At 38.8% G+C, this 11,043-nt stretch overlaps 1 protein-coding gene across 1 annotated transcript in view; it reads right to left on the reverse strand.

Annotated features, from left to right (window-relative positions):
• CHRM3 (cholinergic receptor muscarinic 3) overlaps window positions 1-9,026 on the reverse strand; it is a 569,505-nt gene extending 560,479 nt beyond the window's left edge. The window contains exon 1 of the mRNA XM_049788991.1: window positions 8,700-9,026. The gene's annotated coding sequence lies outside the window, so the exon portion shown is untranslated. The remainder of the gene's footprint in view (window positions 1-8,699) is intronic.
• Between the last annotated feature and the right edge of the window lie 2,017 nt (window positions 9,027-11,043).

Genomic DNA, 11,043 nt, shown 5'->3' on the forward strand with positions numbered 1-11,043 from the left:
ACATAATTCTATACTGCTAGACAATTTTAAATGAATTGATTTTTATGCAGTGAATCTGTCAATCTTTTGGAGCACACTGCAGATTCAAAAATAAAATTATATTTAAAGGCAGGTTATAAACACCTATTATCATTTCTGATTTTGTATAAATAAAATGGTAGGATGTATATACAAATATCAGAGATTATGCAACAAATCTTAACCATCATTATCTGAGCAATCATGGAATTTTATTTTTTATCTAATATTTTTCTCTAGCACCTGTATTTTATATAATTTACTTAATTTTGATTATAAGAAAGTAAGCAAAAATGCAATTACATATATGTATGCCAGCATGTATGTTGAGAAAATTCTATAGCACTCTTAGGGAAAGATGTGAAACGTGGCATCATACATCCAACTATTTCACCCAGTTATTTGAAATAATCTTTGCAAGTAAAAAAAAAAAAGAATTGGTAATCAGATTGTGTGAGTATCACACAGGGTATCAAAAGATCAAGTCATCTTGAGATGTGTCATTTCAATAATTATGTGACAACCTCAAAATTTTGGTCCCCGTGTAATTTGAAAGGAAGGACATTCTCAGTGTGAGGCATAGGAATATAATAAAAATGAAAGAGAAATACAGAACAGCAAATACAAAAGATAAAGTGAAAGATGACCTTGAGACAGAATTAAAAATGTAAATCAAAACCATGGACTTATGCAATGTTAGTTGAATGTTAATGTAAATGTTCAGTTGCTCTGTAATCAATAATAGATTGGGACGTTTATGTGTTTTTTTTATTTTTTTGATGATAGGAGGAAGGAATCAGATTTAGTGTTCGAGAAAGGAATCAAAATAAACTGGATTAAAAGATTAGAAAGATCTAAGAACCTTATGACTTTAAGAAGAAGCTGTCAAAGAAAGACTTATTTTCAAATCTGCATGCTCTTGACTTGAAATCCCAAACCCTACACCAGACCTCCTCAATCCAACTCTGCCTTTTCAAGATCCCTAGGTGAACAGCATGCACATTAAAGTTGAATAAACAATGGCTGTATGTGCAGGTGGTGGGAAAGAAAAGAAGCCAAGAGTGTTGAATTATTAAAGTATTTAAGTTTGGAACAACAATGGAAGAAATGGAAGAGAATGAATCAAGTTTAATAAGAAATAGTGGGTTGTAGATTATACTTATATAAATAGGAAACTCTAGAAGAAGAGGATGAAGAGAAAGCAGATGAAGGCTATGTTGGCCAGCAAGTTTATAAAAAAAAATGCTGCTTCCAGAAGTCAAGCTGTGCTTGGAGATGAACTGGGTGTGGGCCACAGCAAGGGGTACATGAAGTAATAAAAAATATATGAAGTTACAAAAAAAGGAGAAGATGGTTTAAAAGGTCAGGGAATCAACTAAGGGGAAAGAAATTCTTAGATAGTGGAAGAGACATAATACAGCGGGTAAAGAACTTGCCTTGCATTCAGCTGGTCAGTATTATATCCTATATGAATCCCCTGAGCATTGTCAGGCATGATCAAGAGTATACCCATAGCCCATTGGGTGTGTTGCAACAACCCCCATCAAAGTATATACACACACAAGAAAAATTCTTAGTCTCATACAGTTCAGTAGATGGAGGAGGAAAGCTGGAGGATGGTAAATCAGAAGTGAGGAAGCTGGGCAAGCATGGTGCTTTTATAATTAAAGGAGGTTCAAATTGTTGCTATAAGATTAAAGGAACACCTGACAAAGACTCACCTGTGTTATGCTAAGAGTTTATAAAAGGGTACTTTGGCAGGGTGGCTTCTAAAGTAAGTATGAAAGTTATACTCACTCCAGCCCTGTGATTATTATCTTACATGGCAAAAGATGAGATAAAAATTAAGGTTTCTGCAAAGAAAGACTTATCTTGGCTTTTCTGGATGGACCCTAATATAACTATGTTCATTTTTTATATAAAAGGTTTTTGGAGACTGAAGAGAGAGCTCTAATGGTAGAACACATATCTAGCATGTGTAAGTTCTAAGAATTGTTTCATGTACAAAAATGTCTCTGCAAACATTATAAGGTAAGTAGTCTTGTGGTATCCTTAGCATTGCTGTGAGCAGCTATCACTATGTTGTTGAACCCAAGCACCAAATTTTCAGATTCATATTGCTGTGAGTGGCTTTAGAACCACTAAAACAGCACACGAACACACACACACACAGACACAGACAGACACACACACACAAAGAGACACAGAAAGAAAAGGAGGTCATGTACTACAGTGGCAGAGCTTAAAGATAGTTAAAAGTCAAGGAATGTGGACAGGTATCAGAAGCAGCAGGAGGAAAGTAAGGTTTCAGGCTCTTAGATTTTGGAAAATATGCGGTGGGATTTCTGACACTTAAATTGTACTTTTATGGTCTCTAGAATTTGAGACAATATGTTTCTAAGGTTGAAAGCTTTAAGAAATGAGTTATCATCTAACAGCACTTTACCCCGTGATACTTCTTGAATTGATCATGGTTCATGTTGATTATATGGTGCTGAAAGATAGAGATCTGGGCTCACAAATTGTGAGTTCAAAAAGAATGTCCTAAGTGTCTGGCATATCAAATAACACAGACAAAGACAGAAGTGCTGGCAAAGGATTCATTCTATACATGTGAGTGTCTAATAAAGTGCTCTGTTTACAAACTTCATGAAGTTCCTCTTCACTGAGAGAATATAATGAACCTGTCTTGGGTTACTGTTAACTATAAAATGTCATGCTAATTATAGTGGTGGCTAGGGTCAGAATTCAGGTATTATTAACTTCAGAATTCAGAGATTATTGCTTAATAGTATGCATTTTCTATTTCGTATACTTAAACACAGGAGATTAAAATGTTTGTAGTACTGGATGAAGGATATTGATAGTGGCCCTCTAAAAGCTGGAAAAGGCTGACTGTCTCTTGAGTGATGCCAAGGATTTAGTGTAATGATGAACAAACTTAAGGACCCAATGAAAGAAATATTATGGAACTAAAATTCTCCTGTGTATCCCCTTCTCATAAAATAATACATGTGGCCTGTTTTACCAGGCATGTAAGAAATCCAAGGTAATTACAAGAAGACATTCTCAACTTTCATTTTATTTCTTTTTATTTTATTTTATTTCTTTTTGATGCAAATGTTTTAAGGACTCTGCAAGACAGAAGCTGTGCTCTTAGACTATTTCAAACTAAGAAAATTTGAAAAATTCTACACTTATAAATGAAAATAGATTGATCTTTCTACTGAAATAGAACCATATAGTATTTGACATTTCTACGAATCCTCTGCAAAACATCTGCAAAATACAACTAGGCTGGAATTTAATGAAGTGAAGGCTGGCTTGATGAAACTTCAAGTTTCATCCAAATTTCAATACTGCCAGTAGACAGAAAGTGGTATCTCTCTCATGGGTAGTACTACAGAGAAAGGTGTCAACTCCAAAATGATGCATTAAAAATAAAGACAATAATATTACACACATATTACATACAGCATCTTGATGAAGTATTTTTGAATGAATCTAATTCCATGACCACAGCTACTTGTGCTAAATTAGCTTTCAGTAGAATATCAAAATCTTCACCAACACAAGTATTTGTTTCCTTACATTCCTTATAACAGATACCTGTTTGTCCTCATCCTCTAGGCTAACTCAGGCTAGAAATACTTTCTTTTGGCTTTGACTCACCTGAAATTTTTTTTTGAACAGTTGGAGGATATCCTGCTTGACCCAGGATGTCTTTACCAGCAGCACTTCCTGCAGCAGAGGTGACTGAAGGTAGAATAAACTATGGCTCAGCTGGTATACCAGATTTCAAGGGAACACTGGGGACAGGAAATAGGCTACGGCTAGGCTAGAACAAATGACATAATAAAGGTTTTATTCTGTAGTGGATAGGCAGCAACTCAAATTACAATGGCCAGGAGGAGTGTGAAGAACTGAGATTTGATCTGCAAATAATTACAGACAAGGAGATTTTGTCAAGTGGAACTCAGCAAGACAAAACTAAAGGCGAGGATGATACATCATCAGGAAGGTGACAGTACCTTACGTTCAGGGAATTGTTTGCTTCAAGGTTGCATCCAAGACTGCGTCCAAGAGAAATTCTCAGCAAAAGCATGTCTAGCCATCAAGGTCATGGGTAAAAAGTCTTTCCAGGCATGACATAAGTATAATAATGAAAAGGTTATTGAAAATGTTAGAACCTAGTCTTTTGAAATAAAGATAGGGAGTTAGAAAAATTGTGGTTAACTGGCCATGGGAATTATAAACTATAGTTTACTTGTTAGAAAAGGGTAACTGATTCTAGGGTACCTGCTCTGGTCTTCAAGGATCAAAGATTGAGGAATTTCAGTCCACTTCCTGTGCAAGATCAACTCTGATTGGTTTTGTTGATCTGTACAAGATCAACTTGAGAAGACCAACTCTGGGGAAGACAAGAGCTCAAACCATAATGCATCATCTGTCAGCTACTATGTCAAATAATATTCAGTTTCTTTTATCTACTCTTGTTTTTTTCTACAAGTGTTCACTCTTGCTGGCTTTTGAGGTCAGCTGGCACAAATGGTGAGAGGGTGGCTTAAATATACCTTCTGTTGACGTTCTGTCATAGCAGTGGATCTTGAGTTTATGCCACTGTGCAAAGGCAATTGCAGCTTCATCAACGGAAGTCTAAAAGGGTATTTGCCAGCTGGAATACTTGGCCCCGAGATGTGTGTGAGCAGAAAGTTTCAACAGGTGGAAGAAGAATATGTCCAAAAAGACAGTCATCTAGAGACTGGGAAATCTATGAGTAGCTAAAACATGGGGGCAGATACAAACACCTACCCAGGAACTGTCAAGCCAGAGGAACACCTCCAAAATGTTCACTATTCTCCCATCAAGGAAAGTTGATGTGAGTGCAGGTCAGTGTGCACAGCATTTTACTCTGCTTTAGAGAGTATGCAAATATGTCTTTTTCAAGTGTCCAACGTGTTTCTGACCCTCAAAACCATAAGGCCGTGTGTACAGAGCCATTGTCATTATCTCATTTATACATTGAAGAAGAAATTTCCAAAAGGTATCACAAATTTCATGCAAGACCTGATGCACTGTAATAATTTTCAATTGGCAATTCAATTTTAAATTAAATTCTTAAAACTCACTATTTCTTTAAAGTCAAACACTAATCCATTCTGCCCTGAATGTGATGATTTTAGGAAGAAATCTGGCAGAGCCCTCCAAATGCAGTTGACAAATGAAAGGACCTGGTACCTGCACTGTTTTTCTATGGAATTACTGGTGTTAAAATTTGTGTAGACCACAGATCTAGAATTCTAAATTCGATTTGAACAAGGCCCACTTCCTCAGTGCTTAGTGAAGAAGACAGAGATGAGAAAGCATGAAAAAGCAACTTCAAATTTTACTGGTTTTACTTCTGAGAAATTCAAGAGACGATCTTTTCACATTTGACACCTAAAATCAAATATTATTTTAAGATTTAGTGCCACTAAAATTCTAATCTCAGGTCCTTTTAAAACTAATAATCACAATAGATATTCCACAGGACTCAATAAAATTGACAGGTAAAAACTCTGTTTAACTGCTACTACTTTGGAAAAACCTGTTTACAGCTTAAAATTAAGGCAAGACACCTTACAAGACACCTGTAATGGGTTGATTTATTTGGGAGATAACATATATTTGAAAATCACAAAACTTTAAAGAAAGGTATTTCCAGTTAGTCACCGGTACTTCAAATCTATAGTGTGTGGATAATGTTATTAATCAAATAAATTCTAAAACAAAATTGGGTTCCATAAAAGAAGGGTGGATGCATCACTCTACATCCCGTCAGAGATTCCATCTTCATATATTTCACAGTTCATTCATTTGCTATCTGAAGTGCCACTCCACCACAGCTGTTCTCAGTATAAACTTCCCTGCATTGCAAACAAGACCCAGTTTCTTAATAGTTGCACCGACAACGTCCAGGCCATTGAAGAGTAAGCAACTAATTCTTCCAATGTGAACAATGTTATTAGGCAAGGACAATATGTTGTCTCTGGAAAGTTTAGGATATTTCTGGTTAAAATACGAAAAACAAAACCCTTTAAGATCTTCAACTATACAAGATAACTTTGATTTTAATTACAATGTCATATTTTCTGTCAATTCAATTTGCAATGTGAATCTAAGAAATTCCAGCTCTGCAAATTTCACGTTTCCCCCCCCCCCCAGTCTCAGTTTCAACAGGTTGACCATGATTAAAAATTAAAATGTTACTAAATGTTCCTATTTTATTCATTATAGTCTTGCTTAAAATTACGAATTTTATTTGGCAAGATAAGAAATCATTTGTCTTTATAAGAAAAATAAAAGAAGAATGCATGCACTCTAAAAACTTTTACGTCTACCTAAATCATTTCAGAAATAAACAAGACTTCTGAAGTGACACTTTACTTTTTATTCCCCCCCCCCAATAACTAAGGTAATGCTCATTCCTACATTTCTTTATTTCCTAAATAATTTTAAATGTAGATTTAATGCAGATCTAATCTTATTTTTAACACTCTTTGTATAAATCCTGAAGAATTCCACAAGCAATCTTTTATTTTCCCAAACCACACCGTTCTCTTTAGATCATTTTTTCATGCAAAAGATATGTAATTTTAAGATTTTGTTCAAAATCTACATTTGAATTTCATTTCCTTTTCTAACATTAGTTCATTAATAAGTAATACATATTTCAAAAGCAGTATTTTAGCACGGTTTTCATATTTAATTTCACTCTCTAAAGCAATCTCCTCCTCAGCTAACAGAAAATAGGATAAATCAGATCTGCCATGTAATTTAATCTGAAATTAGTAATTTAAACTAGACTTATATTTCCATATGGAAACCCATTTCAAAAAATGACGTGCTTTCTAGCTTAACAATGGCTAATTACTTATTAAGCTAATTGAGACAAACCATGCAATCACAATCTAAAGATAGATTATTCAGCAGTAGGAGTATATGATCTAAACCACACTTTGATGGCACGTTGAAGGCACGCTGGGGAAGAAGGCATGTTCATGTATACTTCGCAATACCAGTTCTTATAACAAGAGGGAGCACCCAACGCCATATCCATTCCACACATTTGAAAGAGAAAGACCTCAGGATTTTTCTGTTTGTCTGTTTAGTTTTTTATATTCTATCATCACAATCCGGTCCATCTATTTTATTGTTTTTTTTTTTAATCCTAGATTCAGTTTTCGCCTTTCTTAAGTCTTAGGCAGGGTCTCCTCTTTTAAGTAAACACAGAAACACATTGTTTCTAACACAGGAAATACTGATGAATGGTACATGCAATATCATGATCTCACAATAGAAAATTATCTGGACGTACATAATCAACAAATACACTTTCAAAACCAGTTTGCTTTTCAGATAGCATCCCTCCCACCCCCAATCCAAAATAGGTATTAGGCTGACTTGTCCTGTTGGAACTCGGAGCCAACAGAGAAAACAGAAACGCAAGGTCTGAGTAAAGCATGCAGTGAAAACACCAGTGTCCTTAACAGAAACGCTTCAATAAATACATTTACCTCCTAAGGAGAGCCATCCATTCACTCTGCAAACACGGACAGCGGAAGGAAAATAGATCCTTACAGCTATCTATTGGACAGGTTCAAATAACACTCGCAGACAAATGAATGTTTGCGTTCTTGAAATCTGTCCATATGGAATCAGTTCCCAGACCTGGCTTTCTCCAACCTGCGTGCTGGAGAGTGTCACATACACACACGAAAACGCATGCACCACAGGATCCCAATTCCAACACGCACTGTGCCAAGTAGAGGAGCGAATTCTGCTGTTCGAAGTCAACTCTCCCCACTGCCTACAGCATTGCAAACCACGCAGAAACGCACAGCTGTAAGAAGTCGGTGCTAGTGAAGGTTTCCGGAGAGGAAACTGGGCCAGTTCAGAGGTGGCATTCGAAGAGTGCACGGTGTTTCTTGGTCAGCACTACCTTTACCTGAGTATTACTACTTAAGTGCCATTAAGGCTCTCTTCGCCTCTAAAAAACGCAATTCGAACAAGAGACCCCCATCTGAAGGTTTGAGCAACTACAGATTGAAACCTTCTTAAACCATTAGAAAAAAAAAATCAAAGGGTGATCGATGGATCCCGCACATACCAATGAGACGCGCGCGCGCGCGCACACACACACGCGTGCACACACAAGACACACACAAGACACACACACACACACACACACACATACACACACAGACACACACGCATCCTGAGCCCACTGGCTCCCCCAGGTCTCCTTGTATGCCTCAGATCCAGCTCTGAGCATTGGGGAAAAGGGAACCCAAAAGAAGAAGAGAAAGAGAGAGAGAAGTGGGGTGTCCCAATCCTAATTTTGGATCCCCACTCCCTGGATCCCCTGGCACCCGATGCCATCCCAATATTCCACACTTGGGTCTCCCAGCTTCAGCTCCGACTCCACCACCTTGGAACCCCTCAAGCTATTTCTCTTCCTCCCAACAACCTTCTTTACAACTCCCCCTCGCCACCCCCAAAAGCAAAGAAGGACCTTCCCTACCAGTTGCAAACTTAGTTTTTTTTCCTCGCTCCTTCGTCTCCGGGAGCCAAAATGCAATGACACCAAGATCGACCGCTACCACCCGGGCCTCTGCCCAGCGCCCAGCTCCCTTCCTTACCTGGCAGCTGCGCTCCAGGTGGCCGTCCCACGCCGCTCGCTCGCCCGCCCGTTGCACTCACTCCTTCCTCGCCTCCTAGTTGGCGCTCGGGGAGTTAGAGTCCGGGCACCACGCGCCCAAGCCCGGGAGCCACCGGGCTCCAGTCCTCGCCTTTCCTAGGCGCGAACCCTAGGAGGGCAGCTTCGATCCGGAGCGAGCGGGCTCCCCCTCGCCCCGGTGTGTGCGCTCCCCGGGTTCGAGAGCGCTCCGCCCGCGGGCAGCTGCAAGGGCGCGTCACATGCCGCCTCCGGGCACCTGCCCCAGCGAGCGCACCCGGCTCCACCGCTTTCCCCGCGCCGCCCTTTGGGCTCGCGTCCTTTTTTTTTCTCCTCTTCCCCACTGTCACTTTCTTTCTCTTTTCTTTTTTTGCTTTCTTTCCTTGCCCTGCTCTGATTTTCCACGGTCTCTAGCTTTCTTTCACTCTTTCTTTCTCTCTCTTTTTTTTTCCCTTCCCAAACCAGGCGCTCCCAAACGGGGAGGAGGTGGGTCGCTCCTTCCCCACCAACTCTCCACTGCCGGCTGGCGGCGGTCGCGGCTCCCGCTGGCCCTTCCCCCGGCGGCTCCTCCTCCTGCGCGCAGGGCTGCGAGCGCCGCTGTCATACATGCAACAGCCACCGGTGCGGAGCTCGCTCGCCCGCTTTTGAGCATGCCCAGTTGTCCCGCTAAGGCATAGCCCGAGTCCCGCGTGCGGGGCACTGCTGGGTGGTTTTCGGTGCCCGCTAAGGATGCGTATTCCTGGAACCCCCCCTGGGACCCCTCCGACCCTCCTTCCACGCATCCACGCAGGTTGCAATCCAGATTGGCTCAGCAGTGCTGTCAGGAGGGATTTTTCTTTTTTCTTTTTTCTTTCTTTTTTTTATTTTTCCCATTTGGTCTCTTAGTTTTGTTCTCAAATAAATCGTTTTCCTTGCCCTGCTAGGATGTCAAAGAAATCTATTCTGAAGATTCGCAGCTCAGTTGCAATCTAGGACTCTGGAAAATATTTCCCTGATGGGTTTGGGAACTCCTTAGAAGTTGCTAGTTGAGCATTAAACGAGGCAAGCAGGAAGATAGAAAGAAAAAAAAGAATAAAGTCATAAAGGAAGGAAGCATTTTTTAATGAAACATATGGCTTGTTAAGCTGATTTTTAAATTTTGTTGCATGAGTCGAAAGCAAGAAAAAGCTAAAGGAAAAATTAAAAGAAAGTTAATGGAGTGGGGTGAACGAGTACGTGTCATGTTATTATACTTTCGGCTTACTAAATTAAAAGTGGAGAGATAGCATGGAGGTAAGGCGTTTGCCTTTCATGCAGGAGGTCATCGGTTCGAATCCCGGCGCCCCATATGGTCCCCTGTGCCTGCCAGGAGCAATTTCTGAGCCTGGAGCCAGGAATAACCCCTGAGCACTGCCAGGTGTGACCCAAAAACCAAAAAAAAAAAAAAAAAAAAAAAGTGGAAAGACTACAAACTTGGAAATATTAGTAAAAAGTATCCTCATAGCAATCTAGTCTTTTCAAGAGCCTTTAAAGAAAGAAAGAAAGAAAATAAATGAGTAGAGATGGATAAGGGGGAGGGGAAGAATAAGAAATTTTATATACACCATGAAATAAACTTTTAATGATATTAAGAGAGGAAAAATGAGTGTGGTGATTCAATTTATAGTAGGGAAGTATAGAAGAAAAGATACAACTTCTTAGAGAAAACGAGTAAGGTTAAGAAAAGAGAGAAATAGTTTGCGTAAATTAATTATTATGCAAAGTATAATTAACAGTATTGTCTAGCCCTTTACCTCAATAAAAACAGAGATGAGAAGAAATACAGTTAAACACATTTCTTTCTTTCCTTTCTAAATTGCTATTTTGTCTGTAAAACAATCTTTTTTTTATATTATCTAGATAGAAATAGAAGGAAAAGAAAATAGCGGTAAACCAAGTAGCTTTAATTCAATTATCCCAGCACTGTAAATTATATATTGAGTCTAGAATGATCAAAATAATTTTAGTATAGTAGGCATTATGCTCACTTACTTCTTAGGAATATAATAGTAACTGTCAGACATTTTATTTTCTTTCTATTTTCACGGGTCCTCAAACTTTTTAAACAGGGGGCCAGTTCACTGTCCCTCAGACCATTGGAGGGTCTGATTATAGTAAAAACAAAACTTATGAATGAATTCTTATGCACACTGCATATATCTTATTTTGCAATGAAGAAACAAAACAGATACAAATACAATATGTGGCCCGCAGGCCATAGTTTGAGGACCACTGATTTAAATGATAAATAAAAATCTAAAATGTTAAACGGAAAATTATATAGAATTGAG

Source organism: Suncus etruscus, chromosome 15, assembly GCF_024139225.1.
Source record: "Suncus etruscus isolate mSunEtr1 chromosome 15, mSunEtr1.pri.cur, whole genome shotgun sequence".
Taxonomy (NCBI): Eukaryota; Metazoa; Chordata; class Mammalia; order Eulipotyphla; family Soricidae; genus Suncus; species Suncus etruscus.